Genomic DNA, 11,392 nt, shown 5'->3' with positions numbered 1-11,392 from the left:
AGGACATCTGATGTAAAAAAGTAAAAAGGGGGGGAACAAAATGACCTTATATTTCTCACGGCAACACTAAGTGCCAGAACATAAAATATTTGTAGAATTTTCAGAAAACAGGCTGAGAACGAAGAATTTTAAATAATTAATTTTCTTAAATTTTTTATTCAATCTATTTAAGCTAAAAGAAAAAACCCCAACTCACCCATTTCTCACCCCCTACCCTCCACATCTGGTAACCACCTATCTCTTCTCTGTATCTATGACCTTGGTTTGTTGTTGTTGTTTATATTCCACACATAAGAGAGATCATACAGTATTTTTCTTTCTCTGTCTGACTTACAGCACTTAGCATAATGCCCTCGAGGTCCCCCATGTTATTGCAAATGGCAAGATCTCATTCTTATTTATGGCTGAATAACATTCCTCTATATATTATATATATGTATATGTGTATATGTATATATATATGCATATTGTATGTATATATGTGGGTGTATATATATATACATATTTATGTATACATATATAATTCATCCATCGATGGACACTTAGGTTGTTCCTTTGTCTTGACTGTTGTAAGTAAGGCTGCTATGAACACAGGAATGAATATATACCTTTTTGAGTTAGTGTTTTCATTTTCTTCATATAAATACCCACAAGTAGCATTGCTGGATCATATGGTAGTTCTATTTTTAATTTTTTGAGGGCCCACCATACTGTTTTCCATAGTGGCTGTACCAATTTACATTCCCACCAATAGTGTATGAGGGTTCCCTTTTCTCCACATCCTTACCAACACTTATTTCTTGTCTTTTTTATAACAACCATTCTAACATGTGTGAGGTGATATCTTATTGTGGTTTTTAATTTGCTTTTCACTGATAATTGATGATGCTGAGAATCTTTTCATGTATCTGTTGGCCCTCTCTATGTCTTCTTTGCAAAAGGTCTACTCAGAACTTCTGCACATTTTTTAATTGGATTGTTTGGTTCTTTGTTTTTGCTATTGAATTATATGAGTTCTTTGTGTATTTTGGATATTAGCCCCTCATGAGATATATGATTTACAATTATTTTCTCCCATTCAGCAAGTTGCCTTTTTATTTTGTCGATGGTTTCATTTGCAGAGCAGAGCTTTTTAGTTTGATGTAATCTCACTTGTTATTTTTAATTTTGTTGCTTTTGCTTTGGGTTTCAAATTAAAAAAAAAAAAATCTTTGCCAAGACCTATGTCAAGGAGCTTACCTTCTGTATTTTTGTCTAGTTAGTTTTATGGTTTCAGGCCTTATATTTAAATCTTTAATCTATTTTGAGTTAATTTTTGTGTATTGTGTAAGATGGTGAGCCAGTTTCATTATTTTGCATGTGGCTGTCCAATTTTCCCAACACCATTTATTGGACAGACTGTCCTTTCCCCATTCTTGGCTCTGTTGTCAGGAGTTAGTTGACCATATATATGTGGGTTACTTCTGGGCTCTCCATTCTGTTCTATTGATCTGTGTATCTGCTTTTCTGCCAATATCACCCTGTCTTGATTACTATAACTTTGTAATATAGTTTGATATCAAGGTGTGTGATGCCTCCAGCTTTGTTCTTCTTTCTCAAGATTGCTTTGGCTATTGGGGTCTTTTGTGGTTCATACAAATGAACCAATGAAGCCCTCTGGTCCTGAACTGTTGTTTGTTGGACAGTTTTTGGTTACTGATTAAAACTTCTTGCTAGTAGTTGGTCTGTTTCGATGTTCTATTTCATTGTAATTCAGTTTGGGGAGATTGTATGTTTCATATTCATTTCTTCTGGGTTGTCCAATTTGGTGACGTATCATTGTTTATAGTAGTCTTTTATGGTCCTTTATATTTCTGAAGTATCAGTTATAACATCTCTTTCATTTCTGATTTTATTTATTTGGGTTCTCTCTCTTTTTCTCTTGGTAAGTCTAACTAAATGTTTGTCAATTTTGTTTATCTTTTCAAAGAATTGCCTATTTGTTTCATTGATCTTTTCTATTGTCTGTTTAATCTCTATTTCACTTATTTCTGATCTAATCTTTGTTATTTCCTTTCTTATACCAAATTTGGGCTTTATTTTTCTTATTGCAGTTCCTTGAGGTGTAAAGTTAGGTTTTTTCCTTTGAAATTGCTCTTGGTTTTTGTTTGTTTGGTTGGGTTTTTGTTTTTGTTTTTGTTTTTGTTTTTTTGAGGTAGGCATTTATCACTCCAAATTTCCCTCTGATAACTGTTTTGCTGTATCTCATAAATTTGGGTATGTTACATTTTCATTTTCATTTGACTCAAGGTGTTTTTTGACTTATCTTTTGACTTCTTCTTTGACCCATTGGGTGTTCAGTAACAAGTTATTTAATCACATATTTGTGAATTTTCTAGGTTTCTTCCTTCTAGTCTCATACCTTTGTGGTTGGAAAAGATTCTTGATATGATTTCAATCTTCTTAAATTTATTGAGACTTATTTTGTGGACTAACTTATCTTTCCTGAAGAATGTTCCACGTGTATGTGTAAAGAATGTGTATTTTGGGGTGCCTGGGTGGCTCAGTCATTAAGAGTCGGCCTTTGGCTCAGGTCATGATCCCAGGGTCCTGAGATCAAGCCCCACATTGGACTCCTGCTCGGCGGGAAGCCTGCTTCTCCCTCTCCCACTCCCTCTGCTTGTGTTCCCTCTTTCACTGTCTCTGTCAAATAAGTAAAATCTTTAAAAAAAAAAAAAAAAAGAATGTGTATTTTGCTCTTTTTGGACAAAATGTCCTGTATGTATCTGTTAAGTCCATCTGTTCTAATGTGTCATTTAAGTTCAGTGTTTTCATATTGATTTTTTTATCTGGATATTCTCTCTATTGATGTAAGTGGGGTATGAAAGTCATCTGCTACTATTATGTTTCTGTCTATTTCTGCCTTTACATCTATTAATATTTGCTTTATTTATTTGGTGCTCTTATGTTGGGCACATAAACATTTACAGATATCACATCCTCTTATTGGATTGGCCCCCTTATCATTATTTAATACTCTTCTTTGTTCCTTATTACAGTCTTTGTTTTAAAATCTATTTGTAAGTTGAAAATAGAGCTACCCTATGACCCAGCAATTGCACTACTGGGTATTTACCCCAAAGACACAAATGTAATGATCCAAAGGGGCACGTGCACCCCAATGTTTATAGCAGCAATGTCCACAATAGCCAAACTATGGAAAGAGCCTAGATGTCCATCAACAGATGAATGAAATTTCCTGCCATATTTGCTCTAACACACATGCATGCACACACACACACACACACACACACACACACAAAATATACAATGGAACATTATGCAGCTATCAAAGAAGAAATCTTGCCATTTACAACGACATGAATAGAACTAGAGGGTATTATGCTAAGTGAAATAGGTCAATCAGAGAAAGACAATTATCATATCATCTCACTCATATGTGGAATTTAAAAAACAAACCAGGATCATAGGGGAAGAGAGGGAAAAATGAAACAAGATGAAACTGGAGTAATCTCAGGAAACAAACTGAGGGTTGCTGGAGTGGAGGGAGGTGGGAGAGATGGGGTGGTTGGGTGATGGACATTGGGGAGGGTATGTGCTATGGTGAGCACTGTGAATTGTGTAAGACTGATGAGTCACAGGGGCGCCTGGATGGTTCAGTTGTTAAGCATCTGCATTCGGCTCAGGTCATGATCTCAGGGTCCTAGGATCAAGCCCCACATCGGGCTCTCTGCTCAGCGGGAAGCCTGCTTCTCCCTCTCCCTCTGCTTGTGTTCCTTCTCTCACTGTGTCTCTCTCTGTCAAATAAATAAATAAAATCTTAAAAAAAAAAAGACTGATGAATCACAGACCTGTAACCCTGAAACAAATAATACATTATGTTAATAAAAAAATAAAATAAAATCTATTTTGCCTGAAGGGGATAACTACTCCAGCTTTCTTTTGGTTTCCACTTGCATGGAATATCTTTTTCCATCCTTTCACTTTTAGTCTATGTGCAATCTAACATCTAAAGTGTGTCTCTTATAGACAGTATATAGATGGATCTTGTTTTTTATGCAGTCAGCTACTCTATGTCTTTTGAGTTGAGAAGGAAGCCAGTTATCTGTTTAATTGACTTTCCTTTGTGAGTTATCTGGCTTTTCCCTCTGATTGTTTTTAAGATCTCACTGTTTTTGGTGTTTTGTCATGTCATTATGATGTACTTACCTGGGCATCTCTTTAAGAGGCATTATATATAGTGGCTAAGAGCATGAACTCAGGACCCAAATTGCTCCTATAATTTCCCAATTATGAAAACTTGGGCATATTATTTAAGTTTTCTGTTTCTCAATTAGCTCACGTGTTGTGAGAATAAACAGTTGATATATAAATTGTTTAGAATTCTGTCTGGCTTGTGTTGAACACTTTTTCTTTATTTGTTTTAATCTTTTTTTTTCTTGCTTGTGACTCATTGAACTTCCTGATTCTAAGATTCATTATCTTTCAACATTTATACATTTAAAACTTCCTGCTTCCTCATTCTTTCTGTTATATCCTACAACATTGACTGGACTTTATTGGAGTGCTTCATTCTATCATACTATCATACATATCATTCTATCATACAAGTCTCTTAATGTCTTATTTTTCAGATAGATTTTCCAGTTTGCTAATTCTTTCTACAACTATTTCTAATTTACCCTTTGATCAGTTCTTTCAGGTTCTAATTTCATTTCTAGAGTTTCTATTATTTTATTTATCTAATCTCTAGGATTTTGGTAGTCTCTCTCCTTTTTTTTTTTAGTCACACTTTTATACTACCTTTTTTCAAAAGACATGTTAAACATATTGCTTTATTTTTTATCAGATACTTCTAACATCTGGTGATTAAATATCTGATTCTTTAGTTTTTTGTTTAGTATAATTTTCATTCAGATAGCTTGGTTTCTCCCATGTCCAGAGATACTTCCTAGAATTCTTCCCCTAGAATGACAAGGGAATTCCCTGTGATTAGTTAACTGCATTTCTCCAGAGAGGATTTGTTTTTGCGTCCCCTGGGTTTGGTTAAGGCCTGAGATTAAGATTCAGTATTATACGCTGCCTCGGCATCTGAAAACTGGAGGGCCTCAAATGGCCTAAGCACAACTTTTCTTCCTTCTTCTACTCCTTTGGATAAGGTCCCCCAGCCAAACAACCCTATGTATCATGGAGACAATGCACAGTGCCTGCTTATCCCTAAGTAGTAAGTTTTAGTTTCCTGCCAGGCTACATAATTATGCAAACAAGCCAATCACTTCCTCCCACAGGAATCAGGAGTCATCCTAGCCTCTTAGTACTAAAGAGATTGATTCTCATAGCCCTTGTTTTTCATTCTGTATCCAAGTGCAACAGTGTTACCCTGTATGAACTATCCTTTCCCCCAGGCCATGAGTATATATGATTAATAAATTGCTGTCCCTCTTCCTTGTCCAGTGTTGAGTGCCCTGTGTTGGACCATCCTCATATCCCTAGGGCGGGAAACCCTCCCTCACCAATAGGATGAAGAGAAGGCAAAAAAAAAAAAAAAAAAAAGGAAACAGCTCTGAGGTCATTACCAACATATTACACTTCAACTAAGTTTCTATCTTGAGAGTTTGGACACCCATCTTATAATGTAAAATCAGGCCTCAACACCAAGTAAGTGTAAAGCACAATTTACACCCTCTCTCTAAGAAGTTTTTTTTTTCTCATTCTTTTTCTCCTTTACTCAGAGTTGAAGATAAGATACATATACCCACCATCTCTCCAGGGAGTGTTTTTGCTATCTATGATGGGACTGGGAGGCTGGAGAGCCTGTTAGCAATTCTTTGTACATGAATTTCTCCAACTTGACTTTTAGCCCTGTTCAGTCCTGTGGTTTATTTCCTACCTCCTACACACAGGACTTATCAAATCCATTCAAAGCTACTTCCAAGTGAAACACTAATGCTTGTGCTTACTTACTACATATTTTCTCCCTTTCTTATCCTTTCTGCAAAATTTAATTTTTTCTGTAATTTTATCATCTTTTAATTTTAATTCCAGTATAACAAAACTTAATTCTTGCTCCACATGCATTAAAAATATTTTTGTTCATGGGGTGCCTGGGTGGCACAGTCAGTTAAGCATCAGACTCTTGGTTTCAGCTCAGGTCATGGTCTCATGGATCGTGGGATTGCACTCTGTGGGGAGTCTGCTTGGTTCTCTCTCTCCCTTCTCCTCTGCCCTTCCTCCCACTCTCTCTCTCTAAAATAAATAAATTTTTTAAAAAAATTAACACCTTTACAAAAATATTTTTGCTCATATATATTATACAGATCTACTTTTTTTTGGTTATACCAGAAGTTTTCTAAACATGGTGCTCTCTCTCTTCCTTCCCTACTTCCTTCTTCCCTCCCTCCCCTACCTCTCTCTCTCTCTCTCTAACATACATGCATGCACACACACACACACAAAATATAAAACTTATTGAACCTTTTTGCATGTCATTCATTGTGTGTTCCCCAAGCATGTGAGTATATTGGCACCACAGCATTTAATCATAGAAATGTAGATAATTTAGCTTATTTCTATTTTCAGACATTAAGATTCCAGAAATTGTAATATTTTTACAGCTATAAACAGTGCCACAAATCATGTCCTTGTATAAAAGTCTTTGTATCCTTGATTATTTCCTTAGAATAGATTCTTGGATGGGTTATTATCCTGACAAAGGGTATGAACTCTTTTAGGGCTCTTGATGGATTTTGCCAAATTGCTTTCTAGAAAGGTTGTAGCAATTTACAATTCACTGCAGTGTGTGATAGGTGAAAAGTGCTGTCTCTTCGGTGATTTAATGTGCATTTCCTGATTACTCATGAGGTTAGACATTAACCGAATGCACTGTATGTTTAACCAATTCCCTTGTAAGAGTATCAGGTGATTTTAATTATCCCGTTTGAAGCTTTGTTCTTCACTCAAAATATTTGTGCATCTTCCTCTAAGCATAACGCTGTGTTATAACTAAGGATTAGCTCACCAGCCCAGCATACTTCAATACCCAAGGAATAACTGGCATACAAGGGAACAATTATGTAATGATGCAAGGAAATGTAGCGGCAAATGAAGGCTTCTGCTCAGCAAACCCACTGCTGTACAAAAGCAAAGATCCTTATTTCACTGTTTTGAATAATCAAAATGAGGCTTAATATAATTTCATGCTTTCTATTGAAAAGGAAAATACCATATTGAAATCTGACTTTAAATGATTTTTAATTTGGCTATTTTACAGCTAATATTGTTCTTCCACCCCAGGGGTATTTTGGATCCATTCAACACGTCTATTTTCTGTACCAACATCTTGCTCAAACCACTACTTGTTTCCATTATCTCTGGGAAGGGATCTGCTAATTGTCACCTAAAGGAATTCTGAGCTATTATTTAACAAACTATTACAATTTAATACAATATTGTAAAACTGTTGGCTTTTCTCTTAGTTTTATAAATCACATTCTTAGGAAATCAACTCTTTCCTTCTAAAAATATTCTTTCCATGTGAAACATCCCTTGGAACAGTCATTTGTCTTTTCATTGCATTATTATCCATAACAATTTCTTAGCTAAGGCCTCTCATGTGAAAATATGGCCATCTCGATGAAATTTTGTGATATCCCAACCAGAATGTTCCTTTAAATCCCAGATAAAAAGCTTTACATCTCTTCATTCCCTTGATATCCAGAGACAGAGGGTCGGTTGACCATGGATGCTCCAGGCAAGAATAAAAACATGTGCATGCATCTCATTTACACCAGAGGACAAAAGAGAAATACATACATTTCTGTTTTAAATAATACAACTAGGTAAAATCTAATGCAGGAAAATAGTAGATTGTGTATCAAGCAGCTCCTTTACTGAGAGAATAATTTTTGTTTTATTATGAAAATTTTTATACTATTTTCCGGGTGCACTGGCTTCATGAAGGGTCTGTTTGCATTGTAGCTTGCCAGAACTAAGAAATGCTTTGCCTAGTCTCCATTGCTGCAGGCCTAATCCTGGTAGATGTGATGGGCTATTGAGTACATCATTTATGGCAATATTAAAGAAAACTGTATCTTTATTGAAAAAGGGGAAGAAGGGCACCTGGGTGGCTCAGTCGGATAAGCGTCCAACTCTTGATTTCAGCTCAGGTCGTGATCTCAAGCCCCATGTCAGGCTCTGCACTGGGTGTGGAGCCTGCTTAAGATTCTTTCTCTCCCTCTCCCTCTGCCCCTCCCCCCTTATGTTCTCTCTCTCTCTCTCTCTCAAATAAATAAATAAATAAATATTTTTTAAAAAGAAAAAGAAAAGAGAGAAGAAAGGGAGGGAGGGAGGGAGGGAGAGAAAGAAAAATGAGGGAGAATCCACAGGGTGGCCAGGCAATGCTCTGTTCTCAGCTGGGTTTGCTTGTCCATCTGTAGTCAGCTTTGCTGATCTTGGCAGGTCTCTTCAGTATGCTAGCTTGAGCTTGCTCTAATGGTGGAAGCACAGCTAAAAACAAAACAAAACAAAAGAATAGGTGTGTTCAAAGGCCTCTCAAACCAGCATAATATAGTCTCTTCCATTTTCTAGTGTCCAAAGCAAATTCCAGTATTATTTCAGACTTAAGGAATAGGGAAATGGACTGCACCTCCTCATGGGAAAACCTGCAAAGTTGTGTTTCAAAGAGCATGGATAAAAGAAAAGAGAAGAATTTGAGGTATTTTTGAAATTCATCTACTAAAAAGATAACAATTGTCTACAATAAAGTTGCATACATTATTCCTCCCAATTTTTCCTTAAGTTTATCACATCCTATGATGTAATTTTAATAATAACAAATTATGCTATATTTACCTTCAAGTCTGTTATGTAAATAACTTTATTGATAAGCATCTTCCGGGTCAATATATATATAGCTAGATCATTCCTTTAATGTCTCTATAAGGTTTAATAAATCAGTGCATCATCATTTAAGCATTTCCCTATGGGTGAAAATATACTTGACTTTTTTTCCTATCGCAAGCATATCTCTACAAGCACATCTTTGTATACTCAGGATTTTAGTCATAAAAGTTTGTTTCCTAGAAGAGTGATTTCTGGTTCAAAGGGTGGATATATCTTTCATTTTACTGGAATAAATTTACTTTACAGAAAAAGGCTAGTTTTGGTAACATATGTGTCAAAGTAATTAGTGCCAATTGTTGGAACAAAGAACCCCAAAGTACTGCGACTTAACACAAAGAAAGTCAGATATGGGTCAGGCAGCCATCTTAAATAGCTCTCTACCAGAGGGTTACTAAGGAACCCCAGCTCCTTCCTTCCACCATGTGCCTCTGCCACCTCAGAGAGTGGCCTTTGAATTCCTTCACCAGATCCTCTGCATTCAACAAGATGCCAAGAAGAGAGTGTTGGGATAAGGAGATAAGGAAATATTTTAAGGCCAAGGCTTGGAGTTTCTTATTTTCTTTCGCTGATATTTCTTTGGCCAAAACTCAGTCACATAGCCTCAATCTAAGTACAAGGGAAGCCGGGAAATGTAGTTTTCTTATGTGCTCAGGGCTAGGAACAGTATCGATGAACATCTGGTCAGCTTGTGTCTCTGATGATATATTTTCTGTATGTGATATTTCTATTATTTTATTATTATTATTAATTATTATTTATATATAATGTATTTATATATTTATATATGATTATATATCATATATAATTATATAAATAAATATTTTTATAGATAATATATTATATATATTTATATATAATAAAATATATAAAATATAAAAATATATTATATATAATATAATTATATAATATAATATAATATATATAATTATATTATATAATTAATTCAAAAATCCTGAAAAACTCAAAAAGGAACAAATCTTGCAAAATGCCAGAACTTTTAAAATCATACAAAGAAGCAAATGCTCCTTATCCATTTCATCCCAACCCTACGGGTAAACACTGTTAACATTTTAGAGTTTATCCTAGTTTGTTTCTGAAACACACATCTATTTATCCAGTATCTATCTGTCTATATCTGTTACATATCTACGTTAGGGGCTGAATTGTGTTCCCCGCAAATTTAACATTTTTCATGTTAAAATCTTAAAGCATCTCAAAATGTGACTGTTTTTGGAGATAGAGTCCTTAAAGGGGTAATTAAGGTAAAATGAGGTCATTAGGGTGGGCCCTAATGCAATATGATTGGTGCCCTTATAAGAAGAGGAAATTAGGACAAAGACATGTATAGAGGGAAGGCCACCTGCAGACACAGGAAGAAGGAGGCATTTATGAGCCAAGGAGGGAGGCCGAAGAAGAAGCCAATCCTGCTGACACCTTGATTTCAGATTTTTAGTCCCCAGAATTGGGAGAAAATAAACTTCTGCTGTTTCAGCCATCCAGGCTGTGGTACTTTGTTATGGCAGCCCTAGGAGACAAATACACTCGACATAATTGCACATAAATTATATGCTTTCAAACTCCTTCACATTCCCCTTTGTACATAAACCTCCCCCCACCCCACTTTCTTTTTTGACTGCAAAGAAATCTTCTTAAGTTTTTGCCTATAATTTTTTTTAAAAAGCAGTGATTTTCATTTACATTTTCTCAGTTTCTAGTGAGAATTAGAATTTTTTTTCACATGTTACTATTTGCTTCTGTAAATTCACTATTTGTGCCATTTATCTATTTTCAAAATCATTTTGTTCCCTTTATTTCTAATGCGAAGACATCTGTATGTTATGGATAGCAACACTTTGTTGCATAAAATGTGAAGATTTTTCTCCTGATCTGCCATTGGTATTTCGACTTGTTTTATGGGGATGTTTTGATTTATAGAGGCTTTACATTTTTCTATTTCTTCATGAGTTTCTATTCGTTCGACACTATGCTAGTTGTTGCGGGATATAGCATGATAAGCAAGTCAGAATCTCAGTCCTCAGGAGGATTATAGTCTCTCGGTTAGTTGAGGCAGGTACATAAATATGCAGAATACATAGCAGCCTATGCAAGACATCATGAAAGAACAAACACTCAAGCTGGGGCAAGAAGGTGAAGAAAGACTTTACAAAGAGAGCATTCATGGAGCATCTTGAAACATGAGGTGAGCCAAAAAAGCATGTCTAACTAGTACCCAAAACCTGTTTATTAAAGCCTCCTGCCCACAGAGTCTGAAATAGCAGCCTCAAGGGTATTCCTTTATTTGTTTGGTTGATGATGTTTAAGAGTAGCAAGGTAGGGGTGAGGTGTGGAAATAGTAGGCAAGAAAAAGCGGGAAAGAGAATGGATCTGCCCTTTAGGTTTCTAGGGAAAGGTCAGAAAAGAGCAGGCTCAGCAGGTGGCGGTGGGGGGGTGGGGGATGACATCAGGGCTCCACCTCCACCCCACGCAAGTG

Source organism: Zalophus californianus, chromosome 4 (assembly GCF_009762305.2).
Source record: "Zalophus californianus isolate mZalCal1 chromosome 4, mZalCal1.pri.v2, whole genome shotgun sequence".
NCBI lineage: Eukaryota > Metazoa > Chordata > Mammalia > Carnivora > Otariidae > Zalophus > Zalophus californianus.
This window is presented reverse-complemented; position numbering follows the sequence as displayed.